Genomic DNA, 18,829 nt, shown 5'->3' with positions numbered 1-18,829 from the left:
TGTATCCAAAACTCTAGGGTCAGCAGAAACCAATGCCAAGTTCTAGAATGTGGGGGTCTCCTCCTTCAGGTTCCTTGGGAAGAAATTTAGAACCAAAGGCAGGTTGAGTTCACTCCCCGGTTCTGGTTATCGGGGGTCTGCGTGCCGGTGGATTTAGACCCGGGTGGTGAGGTTCTGGGCTTCTGGAGAACAGTTCAGGGATGTGGGGCAGGGTTATCTTTAGTTTCTAGAGGGAGCCGGATGTTGTTCTGAGCTATTGTTACCTCCTTGCCTACCTGGATGCTTGTTTGGTTTTCAAGACCAGCTTGGTGCCTGTAATTTTCCTTGAATGAACTCGAGATTCTCCTTTATTTCCATGTTTGGGGTGGCCTGGCAGGTCCCTAGGAGGGGTCCCAGCTCCATCTCACCCTAACGTCTGTCTGACTCGCCTACAAAGTGGGGTCCCCATGACCTCCCCCTCAGGTCAGGTCATTTCCCAGGACGTCTCACAGAACCCCAGGAAACACTCACATTTCCTGATTTGTTACAGAGGGTGTAGATGAGCAGCCAGGAGGGGCATGTAGGGCCAGGTCCCAACTTTGCATTTTCGGCCACAGTGCTATGGGGCCGTCTTTATCCATCTCCACCATTTTAGAACATTATAATCATGGTTTTTTAGCCACAAGGGAAAAGTGGTTTCCAGAAGTTATTAGCGTCATTACACATTTCAGCAATAATTATTGCCATTAGATGTTTGTGAAGGTTTCGAATTGTCAGCTATATTACATAGGCCCTTTAAATGGAAGAAAACATTAGATTTTATCAGGCAATGTAGTTTTATTTTTTCTTATCATTTTTGTGTAATTTCAATAAGCACATAATGGCAGTATCTATCCCTGAAGACCTGAATGTTTCTGTAAATGGATTTAATTTTGAAGGCCTGAAATCATTCTTAAAACTTGTGGACACAGGTTCATATTTATAAAGAAAAATGCGGATATATGTGTGGTAGGGTTGTGAACCTTCTGCTGATTTCTGAGAACAGTATTTTAACTTGCCACCTTCATGGAAGACTAAGAAATTATTTCAAGTAGCCTTCTGAGGTGACTTTCTACCTGCAGTTATCAGCTGCGTCCCGGTGAAAATCGTATGAAACACGTAAATAGCTGTCATTGTGTAGGTTATATAAATGGATGAATGAAAACCATGAGGCCCGTCAGGAATGTAAACATCCTCCAATTTCCCTACTCCCTAGTGTATACACACTTTTGAACATCATCTGGGTTTCTGCTTTTGTAATAGGAATGGTGTATGATTTTGAATCCACATCCTTAAGTGAAATAATTCTTTTGTGGAAGGTATCCTGGTGTTTGTCCAATGTGTGTGTTTGATTTTGTGGACACACAGGACTGCTAGCCACAACGTCCTCTACACGGCAGCTCTTGAGCCTCATGGCCTCTGGATTTCTTGACTCTTGATATTTGAGGACCCCCAGAAATGTCTGACGCTGACCTGGGGGGTTGAATCTACTGATATTTATATTAGACATGAATACTGAGAATGTTTTTAAACATTTATTAATTTATTTTAAAATAACACTATAAACCCATTACAGAATGACATAAAACATATTTTCTTCAGAAAGATTCATTTTCCAAAACAAAGGAACAAAGAGTAAGGAGACTTACTTCTTTGTGCCAGTCTCTCCAACGCCTGGTTCACAGGTACAGATGTTCCACGTAGCTTCTGGAAAACTCTATTGTATATCTGTTAGAAAATGAGAGTGAAAAGGCAAACAATGTCTTAGAATTATTATAAAAATAGCTTTGACTTCACACATCCCCTGGAAGGGCCTTGGGGAACCTAAGGGCTTCCAGGGAACCATGCTTTGAGAAGGGCTACTGTAGAAACACCTGTGGTAAATTTGTGTCTTGCTGTCCCCATCACCATCTGTGATGGGCGGCCACCCCCCCAGCTTCTGGCCAGCAGCCTCCACAGCCATCTGTCTCCAGGAATTCCCTTGGCTGAAGAGCGTTGCCTAGCCTCGTTGGTGCTGCTTTCAGGTGAGCCCACGAGTGGTGGCTGGACAGTGAGGGGCACAGACGCCTGACCCCTCCCCCGGACTCCCGATGCCTCCAAAGGCCAGCCTGCACCAGGTACTCCAGTGAGTCAGCCAGGTCCTTTCCTGAGACCCTGGTGCAGCCCAGTGTCCCTCCCATCCCCTGACTGCAGGTGCGGACCCCTGACTGTTGCCCTGGGGCTGACTTCCGGGCAGTATCCTCTGCTGCCAGGGGTAGGTCCGCTGGAAGCCTCACTGATCCACCACAGACAAACTCAGGCCACGTCCACCCCACGTCCCGCTGGGCTCCAGCCCTGGAGCCCCATGCCCTGTGCTGTCTCATAGCTGCAAGCTGCCACTTCCTTTTCAGGTTCTGATTGCTGATTTCTCTTTCAAAAAATCAGAAGCCTGGATTTTGTCAGTGGTCTCTGGAAAACATCTTTGTTCAGCATAAACGAGTTTTACTCCCTCATGGTACAAGGTTATACAGGAAGAAATGCCATCTCCTCGTGGACAGACGCTCCCAGGAACCATCCCAGGGAAGACCCTGAGGGAAAAAGCAAAAGCCGGGGCGGGTGCCTTTGGAGACACCCAGGGGAGCACAAAGCCCCCGATTCGTTCATCTGCTGACGTGAAGGGGCACTTCCTAAAATGGCCTGGTCCTGGTTTTGTGCTGAGGGTCCCTGGCTGAGTTGCATTTTAGTTATTTTTTTCAACTTACTTTATACTCTGAGAGTGTCCAAATTATCAAAACTATATTTCTAAAGGACAGGAAAAGTATTTCTTGTGTAATTTAGGTTTTATGTTAAAAACCTGAAGACAGAAACAACCTCTCTGAAGTGAATTTGATAGTATTGTTACTATGAACGGTAACTGACATCACAGGGGAAATTTTTCTATTTATATTATAAAATATAAAATATGAACATGTCACAAACCTCAAAGACACTCTTATTTATATCAGATGACTCCTGAGGATTTTAAAGTGCCCAGCACTGAAGTTTTACGGGATAAATTGCCTTGGCTTTAAGGATCTCACACATTTTAGAGAAATGCCGTAACTTTATCTCCAGGTCCATGGAAAAGCTAGAGAGGTGCAGAAAGGCATGGCAGACATCCCACTTACCTCTGTTTAAAAAGCCGCCCTTCTTAGGAATCAGCTGCTGATACCCTGAGGTGATTCTTTCACCCAAACTCCGCTTCAGCTCTTTTGTCCTCTTTCTTAATTATTGTGGGTTTTATTATTTTTAAAGTAACTTAACCAGTTCAGTATTTTAGCAGTGCTCTAAAATGTGATTATGACCATCTCCACAGTAATCTAACAGTGAAAATTAGATCCTTGTCCACAAATCCAGGGGAGAAAATTGAGTGCTAAGATTGCATTAAGCGGCCATGCAAGTCCTCTTAGTTGAACACAGGCTTGCATCAGAAGCTGGGCTAGGTCAGCAGGCTGTGCGGTGCGGAGAGGACCATGTTCCTGCTGCTGTGGAGCCATCCCCTAGTAAGACGACCTGGCAGGAGGATGATAGTTGGTTGTGACTCAACTTGGTTTGGATACAGACACAGGCAAAGTGGTGTGGTCACAGAAAAGGAATCCTTGAAATCACGTTTCTCTTTTGCAATCCTGAAGCTATCCTAGATGATTATTTTCTTGTTTTCTTCTGAATTTTTGGAGTAATTTTTATGTCAGATCTTATTTCCATGATAGACTTATTAACTGTAGCCCTTTAAAAATTTTTACTATCTGCTCTAAGGCTTAACATATACATACTTAACCTATTCAAGTCTGAATGAACATAATCTTACACCAACCTGTTCTGAGGTAAACTTCCATTTTTCCTTCCTTTGTGCTGTTTTTGCCATACATTATATACCTATGTAGTTATTAACCACATGATACATCATTACCATCTTTGCTTCAGGCAGTCAATTACATTTTAAAGTAAATTAAAAAATTAAATATATATTTTATAATGACCCTTGCTTTTACCATTTCCAGAACTTTTTAGTCTTTTGTCTAGGTCGAGACTTTCCACTGATATCACACTCCTTTTGCCTGAATAACTTCCTTTAAAATGTCTTGTAGTGAAGGTCTACCTGCAATGAATTATTCAGCTTCTGACCTGGAAATGTCTTTACCTCACCTTGAAATAATATCTTGAAAGCTACTATCATGCTGGTGCACGATTCTGGGTTAACACAGTTTTTCTTTCAGCATTTAATGGGGTTGCTTTATTGTTTCCTGGTTGTACAGTCATGAGGATAACTCTGCTCTAATTCTTATCTTTTCCCTTGGTACACAGGCATCTCTTCCCCTTCTGGTTGTCTTCAAGATTTTCACTTTACCTTTGTTTTTCAGTAGTGTGGTTATGATGCATCTGCTTAAATATGATTTTGTGTTTTATTTACACTGGTTGGTTTTAGATGAGATATTTGAATCTGTACTTTGTTTCCTTTCATTGAAAATGGAAAATTCTTGGTCGTTGTCTATTCAAATACGTCCTCTTTCCTATTGTTTCTCTCATCTTCCTCTTGTTCACTAAGCATATATTGGAGTGTTTGATATTATCTGAGCTGTTGAACACTCTTCTCTTTTTTTCCACATTGTGTTTCACTTTACATAATTCAACTTGATTTATCTTCAGGTATACTGATTTTCCTCTGCTAGGTTCAACCAGCTTATAAGTCTGTCAACAGACTTCTTTATCTCTGATAATCAGGTTTTTTATTCCCAGCATTTTCCTTTGCCTGTTTTAGACTTCATCGCTGTGCTGAAATCCCCTCACCTTTTTTAAAAAATATTTTCACCTTTTCTTCTAGTTCCCTTAACACATGGACTCTAGCCATTTGAACATCCCAGCCAACAGATGAAACATCTGGGACTTCCCTGTGTCTGGTTCTGTTGACTGTTTTACCTCTTGACAATGGGTTATATTTTTCTCTCGTCTCTGTCTTGAACTTTTTGATTAGGTGACTGTGTGGATGTGTGCATGCATATACACATGGCTGTGTCTCTGCATGAGTGTGAGCACTCGTGGTGCATGTGTGAGAGCACACCTGTGGGTGTGCACGCATGTGTGAGTATCTGAGCATGGGAGTCAGCAGCACCCATCTTCTCGTGGGCCTCACTGAAGCCCTGCTCCTCTGAGCCTCTCCTTCACTCCAGAGTGTCTCCTGCTGCCTGTGGCTGTCCACCATGCTCCTGTCTTTGGAGTCAGTGTCTACCCCGACTGCCTGAGGGCCCTGCTCTGGGTCAGACCCCATATGTGATGGTGTGTGTGACTACAGCCTCCCCTTCACTGAGTTGGAAACACTCCCTGGGCCATCTTGGGGGTGCTGGGGGTAAGTGGCCCTTGACATGGAATTTCCTGAGGCTGGACCTCTGGCTCCTCTGTCCCATGTTGGGCCTCGAGGCCACTTGGGGTTCTTGGGTCCTGCCAGTGAATCCAGCTCTGGACCCACAGGCCCGCGTTAAAGAAAGAAATTTCAAACCCTTCTTGTGTTTGAAATTAAGGTTTGCAAACTGCTGGTCCAGCTGTGTCTTTTTAATGGTCCTGCTGTGTAGAGCTGTGCAAATTTGAAAATTCCGTGACTTCACTCAATGTGTGAATTCCTTCCAAATAATGCTTCCTGTGATTTGTGTATGTTTACTGACTTTCTTCCTTTAAGCAAAAATATTAAGGCCTCCCCCACTCGCTGCTGCACCTGGCTGGACAGTGGGGGCTAAATACTTTCCCCTTAGAAAACTGTTGCATTCCTAGGTGTTTGAGATGTGTGTCCAATGGGAGTCAGGGTTAAAGTGTGTCCTTTCTGTGTAGACATCAGGGGGCTCATAGGGTGAAAGATCACAGCTAACTAACATGACATGCTGTGTGCACCTCACCCAGCACCCACCCACTGCCTGCCGAGTTCTAGGAGTTGGAAATTAAAATGGAATTACTGCCCGATGGTCAGCGTGGTGCTCCCAGGTGTGGTCTTTGGATACACCAGGCATGTCATTTTCTGCCTGTTCTTCTCACTGATAAGGGGCACGTGGCAGCCAACGGCAAGCATCACAGACTCACCAATCTTATCCCAGAGTGGTTGGAGAATTCAACCAGAAAGTCTGAGCCCCCTGCCCTGTGCCCAGGTCCCCCAGTGTGTTCCGCTGCATGGCCATGCAGCCTTGAGAGACTCGAGCACCTGCACACAGTGCACCTACTTCCTCCAGACAGAGTGGCCAGGGGTAAAACATGCCCCTTGAGAGACTCGAGCACCCACACAGTGCACCTGCTTCCTCCGGACAAAGTGGCCAGGTGTAAAACATGCCCCTGGGCATCTCCAGTGACAAGGAACAGCCCGCAAGGCCAGGACTCACGTGCTTCCTCAGCAAAACTGTAAATACACAAACTTTGCCTTTTTATAAAGTGAGTCCAGATGCTTCCTGACAAAAGAGGAAAAACATTTTTTATTGAATAGTACTTTTGTATATTTGACTTACATATTTGTAGCCCAGAACCATCAGCTGGTCATCAGGAGGCGGTTCACTGACCAGCCCTTGATGGGCAAGTGCTGTTTAGAATTTTGAATATGCTGTTCTGCTCATTTACTTTTTAAAATGCATTTGAATATCATTTGCAAAAATACTCAGATCTATTTGAGAGACATTGTGTATTTTGTCTCTAAATATGGCAATTGCACTGTTGCAGAAGCTAGATGCAGCCGGCCTCTTGGGGCTGACTGGTCCGCCTGGCCTATAAGACCCTCAGATGTGAATTCCACCTGTGCTCCTGGTCTCAGTGGGTCTTCGTGGACCCAAGGCGACATTTTCTAGACTCAACTTGGCTCGAGTCAGCAATTGACCATTGCTGTTTGAACTGGATTTGAACCATCTTCATCAATTTGATAAAAGGAAAAACAATGGGCTCTTAAACTATTTGCTGATTGAGCAAATGCCTATACAGCTGATTGGCTCCTGTCCTAATGGGCTGTTTTTAAGAACATCGTCTTTTTTCCTCTAAAATCTCCAAATATCTGGCCTGCTGATATTGATGACCAGTTCCAGGGGTCTGGAGTTCCTCAGAGATGGAGGCACTGTCCCCTCCACGTCAGGGCCAGTGGCGGGGCACCCTGAGTCCCTCAGAGACAGAGGCACTGTCCCCTCCATGCCAGGGCCAGTGGTGGGACACCCCGAGTCCCTCAGAGATGGAGGCACTATCCCCTTCACATCAGGGCAAGTGGTGGGACACCCAGGCCCAGTCTCCTGTACCGTCAGCAACATATCTTTGTTTTTGGGTGAGCTGAGGAAATTTGACAAACAGGCCTGTGTGTCCCTGTCCACTCAAAGCTGAGAGTGTCTCCTGCAGCCAAGTGCACCCCTTGAGCCTTTGGGGACAGCAATTCTGGTTTCCGTCACCAAAAAGATGGCTTTCCTATTTGGGGCCATGTGTATGGGGAATCGCGGGGTTTGCAGTCAGGCCTGACTGATTTTGCCCAACACTGTGGCTGAGGCTCACCTGTGCCATTTTAATAGAGGCATCAAAACTTCGACATGGATCCCGTTGGTGACGGCACCAAAGCTTGTTTCCAAATTCTAATCTGGACGAGCCTTTGGGGGTTCCATTTCGGAGGCATCATGAATAACACTGCATTGAGCATTCTTTGTCTTTGGTGGACTTAGGTTTTGTTTCTGTGGAGGGCACGTCTGGGAGTGAGCTCGTTAGCAGAGAAGGTGATTGGCTCGAGCAGTTACAGCCCAGGGGCTTCCAGTGGCTGCTCAATGAACTCTCTGGCCAGTGCCGCAAGGGTTTCGGTTCCTCCACATCACGCTGATGCATTCAGTTCTGGAATTTACATCAGCGCATCGTGCGTCTCACTCCCAACAAATATATTTAGGTTTTTTATTCCAGTTTCACTTGTTCTATGGCATATTTAGAGCCAAGGGGATCTATGATTTTTTTATTCCCATAGGCTGAGTGTGGGGACTCACATTAAACACACACACACAACACAGAAATACTGCACACCACATTGGACTCTTATACACAAAACACACAATACACACAGACACATACCACACACGTACCATACTACACACATTTATACACACACAATACACATAGGCACCACACACCACACCACACACTTATACACACAACACACACGTACATAGACATACACACATACAACACACACACATACACAGAGACACAGCACACACTTATACATATACACACACCCACATATACACAGCACACACATACCATACTACACACATTTATACACACACCACACACACACCCACATATACAACCCATACCACACACACACCCCCACATATATACAGAGACACAGCACACACACACCCACATGTACACAGCACACACACACCATACCACTTACATATATGCACACACCACACACATATGCACCCCCACATATACAGAGGCATACCACACATATACCCCCACATATACACAGAGACACAGCACACACACACACCATACCACACACATTTATACATACATAACACAAACACACCACACATACCACATCACACACATAGGTATATATTTAAGAAAAAAAATTTGTTTTGTAGTGAAATGCTCATTTTTGTCAGTCTAGGTTTTATTTATTCTCGAATTTATTTTTGTGTGTTTTGCACAGGTCTTCTGACCAAGGTGCCCTCTGGATTGAACAGGTCAGCAGTGGAACAATCTGTATGTTCAGAGAGCTTCCACTTAAAAATCTTATTTGACCTTCTATTTAAATACTAACTTTTGGTTTAATTTCCTTGAGAAACTCAGAAAACATCACATTTTAATTTTTATGTGGTAGTTTTCCCCAAGTTGAATTTTGTTTTTATGGACTCAATAAAAAATACAACTCGTTCTTAAAGGAAAATTTTTTCCCCAAACTTAGAACCTAAGAAATGTTTTAAGATCGTCACCTGGAAATTCTGAAGTTTGAATCTTTTAAAAACATTTTTAAAAACATTTTATACACCCTAATTCAATAATTGACTTATTTGATAATTCTTTTCTCTAACTAGATTCTGTTGCCTTTGCCTCAGGGAAGAAAGCTGTGGTTGGTAAAAGGAACTGATTCTAGATCTGTAAGGAGTGAATATGTGGTGTCAGGGTTCTCTGTGGCTCCACTATAGACAGGTACTTATGTGCAGGCACACATACATGCACACACACAAGCACACGCACAACTATGTGCCATGCTCACACACATGTGCAGACATGCACACAAACACACTTATGTGCCATGCCCACACACATGTGCAGACATGCACACACAAGCAAACGCACACCTATGTGCCATGCTCACACACATGCAGACACACACGTCACATGTGCATACATGCACATCACACAGACACATGCACGCATACATATGTACAATTAAATGGCACCAAAAATGGAAACTAATTTTCAATTATTGCAACATTGTTTTTGAAACTTTGTGCTGATGAGATAGGCAATCCCAGGGAGCAGGAATGAGAACAGAGAGCCTCCCACAGAGGCCTGGGAAGCTGGCAGAAGTCTGTGCTACTGATCTATGAAGTGTCAGCTGTGGCCCTGGGGCTGGCCCTCTGGGACCTGGGAGCATGAGCATCACTGGTGAGAATGGTCTGCTGAGATCACAGGAGAGAAGGCTCTTTTGGCACCTCGGGGTAGGGATGCTGGGGCAACGAGCACCCTGCACTCTGGGCTGGATGTCTGCTGTGCAAGCCCACTGTTGCCACAGCCATGCCAGGTGACAGGCCACCCACACACAGTGGCTTATGAGACAGCTATCTGCTGTCATGCTAGAGGTGAAGTTCTGACTAGAGAAAGTAGCAGGCATGAACACGGGGTTGGGGTCCCACCAAACAGACAGGATCTAGGAGGGTCCTGGGCAGGTGCCTGGGGCTGCTGGGCCTGCGCAGGGCAAGAAGGGGTGGAACAACAGGAATTGCGTCCATGCTGCTCACTCAGACAAGGGCCCCACGGGCTTGGCAGGACAGGGTGGCCACTGTCAGGTCCGTCCAGCCACGGCAGCTGTGCAGAACCAACGGCATCTGAGCATGGCAGAGACAGACCCATGAGAGCGTTTAGATGAAAAGCACATGGGCATGATGTGGCGTCGGCCTCACCACAGCATCCCCCAGGTGGAAGAGTTAGGTTAGTTGAGGCTGCAGGTTCTCTCCTTATTCTTTCTATTTAGATAATGCAATGGTGGCAGATGCTGCTGCCTGATAAATTGGTGGGAAGAGTGTCTGACTGGCTCTGCCTGGGAGTGTGATGCTCACTGCACCGTCAGGGCCTCAGCCATGACCCCACCTCCCCGCATCTGCTCACACCTGGACACGAGCGTCCCCACACACAGGAGGCCAGTTTCCCACTCTCAACTGCTCCCACTCCTCATCAGATCTTCGTTCACTCCCCATCCTGTATCCCCATTTTTAAGGATTTTTATTTGATATTCTGTGTAACAGCAGTACTGAAAATCATGTTACCTGACACCATATTTAATATTTATTTACAGCCAGCAAAGCGACATCTCAGTCTATCTCCTTTCATATTAAGCAATAAGTGTATGGAACTGGAAAGCTGGATGATTTTGTAAGTCAATTTGAAAAGTCACCTTGCAACTCTCCAGAAATAACATGCTAGCAAGTATTCCTGTGCACTATAACTCTCTGGAAATAACACATTAGCACATATTCCTGTGCACTATATCTCTCTGGAAATAACACACTAGCACATATTCCTGTGCACTGTAACTCTCTAGAAATGACACGATAGCACGTATTCCTGTGCACTGCAACTCTCTGGAAATAACACGATAGCACGTATTCCTGTGCACTGTAACTCCCTGGAAGTAACACGATAGCACGTATTCCTGTGCACTGTAACTCTCTGGAAATAACACGATAGCACGTACTCCTGTGCACTATAACTCTATGGAAATAACATGATAGCATGTATTCCTGTGCACTATATCTCTATGGAAATAACACACTAGCGTGTATTCCTGTGCACTATAACTCTCTGGAAATAACACGCTAGCACATATTCCTGTGCACTATAACTATGGAAATAACACACTAGCATGTATTCCTGTGCACTATAAGTCTCTGGAAATAACACGATAGCACGTATTCCTGTGCACTATAACTATGGAAATAACACGATAGCATGTATTCCTGTGCACTATAACTACAGAAATAACATGCTAGCACATATTCCTGTGCACTATAACTCTCTGGAAGTAACACGCTAGCACATATTCCTGTGCACTTCAACTCTCTGGAAATAGCATGATAGCACGTATTCCTGTGCACTGTAACTCTCTGGAAATAACATGATAGCACGTATTCCTGTGCACTGTAACTCTCTGGAAATAACATGCTAGCACGTATTCCTGTGCACTATAACTATGGAAATAACACGATAGCACTTATTCCTGTGCACTATAACTCTGGAAATAACACGCTAGCACGTATTCCTGTGCACTATAACTCTCTGGAAATAACACGCTAGCACGTATTCCTGTGCACTATAACTCTCTGGAAATAACACGCTAGCATGTATTCCTGTGCACTATAACTGCGGAAATAACACGCTAGCATGTATTCCTGTGCACTATAAGTCTCTGGAAATAACACGATAGCACGTATTCCTGTGCACTATAACTACAGAAATAACATGATAGCACGTATTCCTGTGCACTATAACTACGGAAATAACACGCTAGCACGTATTCCTGTGCACTATAACTCTCTGGAAATAACACGCTAGCACATATTCCTGTGCACTATAACTACAGAAATAACACGATAGCACGTATTCCTGTGCTCTGTAACTCTCTGGAAATAACACCCTAGTACAGATTCCTGTGCACTATAACTACGGAAATAACATGATAGCACGTATTCCTGTGCACTCTAACTCCCTGGAAATAACACGCTAGTACGTATTCCTGTGCACTATAACTACAGAAATAACACGATAGCACGTATTCCTGTGCACTCTAACTCTCTGGAAATAACACGATAGCACGTATTCCTGTGCACTGTAACTGACTTCAAACAGAAGTTATTGTATGAAACTCCAAAACACTTGCTGGTTGTTCCTGGCCCAGCGAGCCCTGGCTCAGGGGCAATAGCTCCATGTACTGGAGCCTCATTTGGAGCCGAGGTGGCCTCTGGAGAGCCTCACCCCAGCCCTGCCAGCATCACCACCAAGTGGGCACAGTACCTGGACTTCTGAAGGCTGTCCCCCGTTCCTATAAAGCCTGCAGCTTCAGGGTGGTGGGGACTTGGTGAACTCGGAATTCCAGGAGCCTGGGCTCACGGCTGCCCTTCTTTGGCTGTGCAGGGAGGTCCTTGGTCAGAAGAAATGCTGTGTGGACCCCATGGTGGGGTGGGGCTTTCTGAGTCAGGGATGGCAGTTTTGGCCACAGCGTGGCACACAGGGAAGGCAAATCCATGCCCCCGAGTTCTGTTCCACTCAGGACAAAAAAGCTCCCCAGGGAGCTGCCGCTCCCCTGATGGAAGCCGTGGATGTGACCACCTGCCCCAGGCAGCTGGCCGACCCCAGGGGAATGGTGCCACCTCGGAGCTTTGTGCTAGCCTCTGCTGCTGGCTGATGGCACTCAGTGGTGGTTGTAGCCGGTTAGCCTTGGTGGGTGGAGTCCGTGATGCTGAGTCCAGGGTCACTGCCTGAAGTTCTGACCACTGGGGGGATTTTGCCTCCCCACTGCCCTCAGCGATGTCCTGGGCAGGGGCTGTGGTGCTGCTGCCCCCCCACTTCTGGGCGACACCTGCACATGGCATAGAACCATCTGGAAAACTGGCCCGAGTCTAGTTGTCTTCTGTCAGCTGATCTAGGGAATTTTCCATGAGGCCACAGGTGCAGGAGAGAGACGGCCGTGTGGCAGGAGTGGAGGCCAGGGACGTTCCTTCTTCACTCGTGCCTTCAGGGCTTACACCAAACCACGTACACACCACTTCCATTTGGTGATGGAATACAGCTGTGCACACCTGAGCATGTCATATATAAGCATGTTGTGTATGAGTGTGTGCTATGAGTGTGTCATGCATAAGCGTGTCACGTATGAGCATGTCCAGTATAAGCATGTGCTATAGTGTGTCATGTATGAGCATGTGCTATGAGTGTGTCATGTATGAGCATGTCATGTATGAGCCTGTGCCATAACAAGGTGCTAACCTGTCGCGGTGTTTCCCCGCAGATCACTGTGAGGAGCCCCTGGTGTCCACCCTACCCTCGTCGTCCTTCAGCAGCTCCTCCGAGCTGTCCAGCAGCCACAATCCCAGCTTCGCCAGACTGAACCGGAGAGACGGTATGTCCACTTCCCATCTCTTACTGATTCATGGTGGAGCTCACACAGTTTCAAGGATCAGCATCTCTTTTGTTAAGGGGTCATGAGTAAATTACCCAATGCGCAGAAAATAAAATTCTGAGTATTATTCAAACAGGTTTGTAGGAATGTTTCTGTTAGAAATGTATGGCGTGTAAATGTTCTATCCACAGACCAAGGTCGGCAGTGGGGGTTTCTCTCTGCACCGGGCCATGGAGGGGATTGGGCAGGACAGGGTGTGGGTGGCATGTACCTGTGCACTGAGTATGCCCATTTCCACATGAAAATGCGCACAGGACATGGCATATACCAGGTTCTATTTATCTTGGAAAATGTATTTTCTATCACACATATTCAATTTTATGGGTATACAAGCTGTGAGTATCAAGTTATTCTTCTTTAAGTCGAACAGAACTGGAAGCCGTGTCATTTCCATCGCGGCTGTGGCCAATTCCATGAAATGCTGAGGATTTAAAACAACTGAGATTCATTCCCTTGCAGTTCTGGGGGTCAAAGTCTGCAGTGGGGCTCATGGCACTAAGGTCAAGCTGTGGGCAGGGCTGGGTCCTTCTGGAGGTGCCCGGGAGCCTCTGTTTCCTCCTTCCCATGCCTGGAGGCACCTGTTCCTTGGCTTATGGTTCCTTCCCCATCTTCAAACCAGCAATGGCCACAGAGTTTTGTCTCTACCCATCCCTCTAGCCCTGACTCTTCTGTCTTCCTCTCTCTCATTTAAAGATGTGTGGGTCAGATGACACTACCTCCTTCCCCTGGATACCAGGATAGTGTCCGGGTCAGATGACGCTGCCCCCTTCCCCCTGGATACCAGGATAGTGTCTCGGTCAGATGACACTGCCCCCTCCTTCCTGGATACCAGGATAGTGTCCGGGTCAGATGACACTGCCCCCTCCCTCCTGGATACCAAAATAGTGTCCTGGTCAGATGACACTGCCCCTCCCTCCTGGATACCAGGATAGTGTCCGGGTCAGATGACTGGCAGCCTTCATGCCTTGTTGCCACACAAGGTAGCCCTGACCCTGCTTCTGGGGGCAGATGTGGCATCTTCCGTGGGCCAGTGCTCTGCCCCCCACTGAGAGCTAGAAGCGTGGGCTTAAAAGATGCTTGCCAATTAAAAACAAAGCGAAATAAATGTCTTCTTTCTCTCAAGAGTGCGAATGTGAAGCCGTATTTGTGGCCCTCTGGGCTCATTTTATTCCCATAGTCAAGGCTTCTTCTCTGGGAGTGTGCTGAGCGGTGTGTGCCCCTGCTTAAAGACAAATGCACAAATCTGAGCCCCAAGTTGCTCTGGAGAAAGAAAGGGGTAAAAAACTTACAGAGACAGGGACGAGAGTGCTGCAGTTCTTGCAATGCAAAATGCAAGAGAGAGCATTTGTGCACACATTCCAGGGAGATCCAGCTGGCCCGGCGCTGCTCACATGGGGGGTGCCTGTGCAACCTGGGCCAAGTAGGGAGGACCCCAGTGCTGCAAGAGGAGGACCCAGGACCCTAAGGCCATGAAGGGAGGACCCTCAGGCCATGTGGGGACTATCCTAGGGCTGCATTCCACGTTCACTCTCCTGTTTCCTTCTCATCTGTGTGGAGCTGGTACTCAACACTGGACCACATTTACTGCAGTGAATACTGGGTGACACAAAAAGATATAATTTATACACAATGATTTGGTATTTTACTCTTTTAATATAGGCACACTTGTAGATAAATGATGATGTTTCCAAAGTGCTTATTACTGTACAGATGTGCCACACATGTGATGACACCTTGTCATTTGATATTTTAAAATTACAACTTAAAAATTATTTCACTATATAAGGGGGCCTTGGTGAAGAGGTGGCATGCACTGTGTGAACACAGAAGTCTCTGGCATTCATGTTGGATACCAGGTAGGAACGGGAGTCCCGGGTTCCCATGAGAAGTATCTCGCCGTGGGTCGTGGCTGCGTGCTGGGGTTGGCCTCCCACTGTGACTGCCTCATGGGACAGGTGGTCAGGGATCCCACGGCTTCCCCCACACAAAAGGTTCTCAGCAGAAGCAGGGGCCTCCCTGGACTCAGGCTGGGACCCCAGCAGGTAGACTCGGGCTGGGACAGCAGCAGGAGCCTCCGTGGACTCCTGCTCTCCTGGAGCCTCTGCTTCCCCTCCACTCACAGGTGTCCTGGCCTCGGTTCATCATGGGCCCCATCTGATGTTTCGTCCCAGGGAGCTGCCCCCACAGGACTGGGCCCCTTAAAGGACAGCATCCAGGGAGGCCGAGCTCCTCTGTGAGCTCCACGCCCAGGACCCCTTGCCCTGCAGTGGTGCTCCCCAGCCCTCCCCCATCCCCCACACCCTTGCTGTTGCCTCCTCACCACTCCCTCTGGCAGCCCTGGCAGCCCCACCTCCACACCTGTGCCCGCCCCGCCTTCACACCTGAGCCCGCCCTGCCTTCACACCTGAGCCCGCCCTGCCTTCACACCTGAGCCTGGCCCACAGGATCACAGCCACAATGCTGACCTGGTGCCATTCTCTGCTCAGAACGCACTCAAAGGAGCTATTCCGTGCATGCTTAATTTGGCAGTCTTTCTTTTACTTCAAATGAGATTTATTTGAGCCATATTACATCTGAATTTCTAATATCTGTCTCTAAGTGGATTAGCTTTATCCCTGAACCCAAAGCGAGATGCAATTACAGCCGTGTTCTACGGCCAACTGGGCTTATCCACACTGTCACAGCAAATAAAAGGGATATTTTTGTGCCACTAAAACACAACAAAAGGAGAAATAGTTTAGGAAAATACAGTGTTCATTCTTATTTGAGTCCTAAATATTGTACTTATTTAGGAGAAACACAATATTTTTTTTGTAAATAAGAAAAATCTATGCTTCAATCAATTACTCTCAAAGTTTTCACGGCTTATACAATGAAAGGGGATAACATATTGAAATCACTAAGTTTATCCTCCGTGCTTCTGTGTAAATTTAAGAACAGGCACTTGTCTGGGCTCGTCACTGGCCCGGCAAGGTCATCAGACCGAGTGGTTCAAGGATCAGGGTCCGCCTCAGCAGAAATCATTTTAAGTCTCTATTTTCCCATAGCTCATAACGAAGCAAGATATCAACCTCAATGAATTTTATTTGCATGTTAATTAAGTTTAAACCAGCCCATTTTAATTATCTCTTACTTGTTAATTCATCGTTTTTGATTGGGCTTTATTCTATTTTTCTCCCTCCTGATAGCCTGCAGCCCTCATGAAAGAATTGCAAATTGGGAGTGAGTTATCGGAGGCCGCAGGGCGTTCTGGGGTTTTCACATTTCTCGTTGGGTTGGGATCTTGCTGTGAATGATGGCTGTGTGACAGATCTGGGCAGGAACGAGGACACCAGTAAAACATAAATTACTCTGCGTCAGGAGCACCAAGAAACATTAGGTTTCCACAGCCATGCCGGGGCCTCACAGTGAGAGAAGGAACAGGCAGAAAGCCTGCAATGCTCCAAGCACAGCATCTCCCTTGTGGTTGGAATCTGCTCCAACATCCAAGCGGGTGCCTAGAACCTCGAGTGGCACCAACTTAGACCATGCTGCTTCCTGGAAACACAGATCTATGATTGAGTTTAAATACAAAGTGGGCACAATAACAGACTAACAACAAAACTAATAGTAACATAGAAATATAATAAAATATTGTAATACAAGTTATGTGAATGTGGTTTCTCTCTCTCTGAAAATATCTCATTGTATGGCAGGCCCCTTCTTGAGATGCTCACATGCCCACCTCATGAGAGAGGTGAGTGACACACGCTGAGCCGTGGGCCACATAACACCTTTCCCTCTGCGGTGGACCCCGGTCCCTGGCACCCTCTGCAGCCATGGGTCATGTGACACCTTTCCCTCTGCAGGGGCCTAGGTCCTCCCACTCTCACACTTTCTGCAGCCATAGGCCATGTGGCACCTTTCCCTCTGTCCTGCCCTGGGTCTTCATGCCCTCTGCAGCCATGGGCCATGTGACACCTTTCCCTCTGTGGTAGTCCCAGGTCCTCATGCCATGATGGTGTTTGTGGTCCGGCCTCAGCAGCAGGCAGTGTCCATGACTAATGGGCAGGTCGCCCAGATGGCTGAATATGCTGGATGAGGGGATTATTCACATTGGGGCCAACTTCACCAGGCTCCTTAGAGCAGGGCATGATTTAAACTCGTGAAACATTTATTCCTGAAGTTGCCGTTGACCTCAGGCGGCTGAAACTGCAGAGAGCAAAACCTAGGATGAGGGTACCGCTGTGGACCACTCCTGTGTCTGCGTCTCCAGGGCAGGGCAGGGCAGGGCAGGGGTTCACGATGTGAAGGTGGCTCTGCCCGGGTCACAGAGGGCAGGCAGCGGCAGTGCAGGGCAGGGGTTCACGATGTGAGGGTGGCTGTGCCCAGACACAGAGGGCAGGCGGTGTCGGTGCAGGGCAGGGGTTCATGATGTGAGGGTGGCTGTGCCCGGGTCACAGAGGGCAGGCGGCGGTGGTGCAGGGCACTTCACTGTCCCCAGGGGAGAGGAGAGAAGCTCTCAGGCCCTCCCTCACCCGGAACGCTGCTCTGGTGGGCTTTGAAGCCACCACGCTATCAGCAAAGAGACTTGCTCAGTTTCCTTGGTAGAGGGAATTCAGTGGCCCGTGAGAGACTTCATAGCTAAAGAAGAATCGTAACAGGCAGCCAGTGTCAGTGATAACTCCAGCAATGCTACAACGGCACAGCTGACAAACAGGGAGGACACCAGGTGACAACAGAAGCTAACATTGGCATCATCAAGGCATGCCAGGGATCGATACCCAACATCAGAAGCCGGGGGTGCCAGAAGGGATTCTCACCTACGGGCTTCAGGGAAGATGTTTCTTCCTGGCACCTTGACTTTGGACTCCTGGCACCTTGACTTTGGACTCCTGGCTTCTACATCTAACAGACATGCACTTCTCCTGTTTCGAGCCATCCAGTTTGGTGCTTTGTTATGAAGCCTAGATAATTAATATGACCCTGAAGGAAGAAAAATACAGCAGCAAAAAAATACGATCCTTTTTAGCTCATAAGCATGATGATCGGGCACTCATGCACACATGTGAGATGTGTCACCCTCCAACCCTGTTACGTTAGCACATTATCCACCTGACATGAACTTAAAGAAAATGAATAAATACTCATTGATGGTTAAAGTGGTTCTGATGTGATTCTAAACATCTGTTGGGATGATATTTAAGACAGCTGTGTTATGTATTGGGAACGCAATATAGAACCAAAATGGAGAAAATGTTTATATGTTGTAATCAAACTGGTCACGTGATGATGTCACTAGCCTGTGATTTTATATATTCTATACTATATATATTATTTATATATAATTTATATGTATATAGATTGTAATATCTAGAGTGATCACTCTAAGAAGATGAAAGAAAAACACAGATATAA

The 18,829-nt window shown here is 46.8% G+C and overlaps 1 non-coding gene across 1 annotated transcript; it reads left to right on the top strand.

Annotated features, from left to right (window-relative positions):
* Nucleotides 1-18,432: 18,432 nt before the first annotated feature.
* Nucleotides 18,433-18,532, top strand: LOC134760868 (small nucleolar RNA U13). The gene has a single exon (XR_010138904.1). It is a non-coding gene; the product is annotated as a small nucleolar RNA U13 (small nucleolar RNA).
* Nucleotides 18,533-18,829: the final 297 nt, after the last annotated feature.

Source organism: Pongo abelii, chromosome 22 (assembly GCF_028885655.2).
Source record: "Pongo abelii isolate AG06213 chromosome 22, NHGRI_mPonAbe1-v2.0_pri, whole genome shotgun sequence".
In the NCBI taxonomy this organism is placed as follows: domain Eukaryota; kingdom Metazoa; phylum Chordata; class Mammalia; order Primates; family Hominidae; genus Pongo; species Pongo abelii.
Note: the sequence above shows the minus strand (reverse complement) of the source record. Positions and strands in the feature narration are given on the sequence as shown.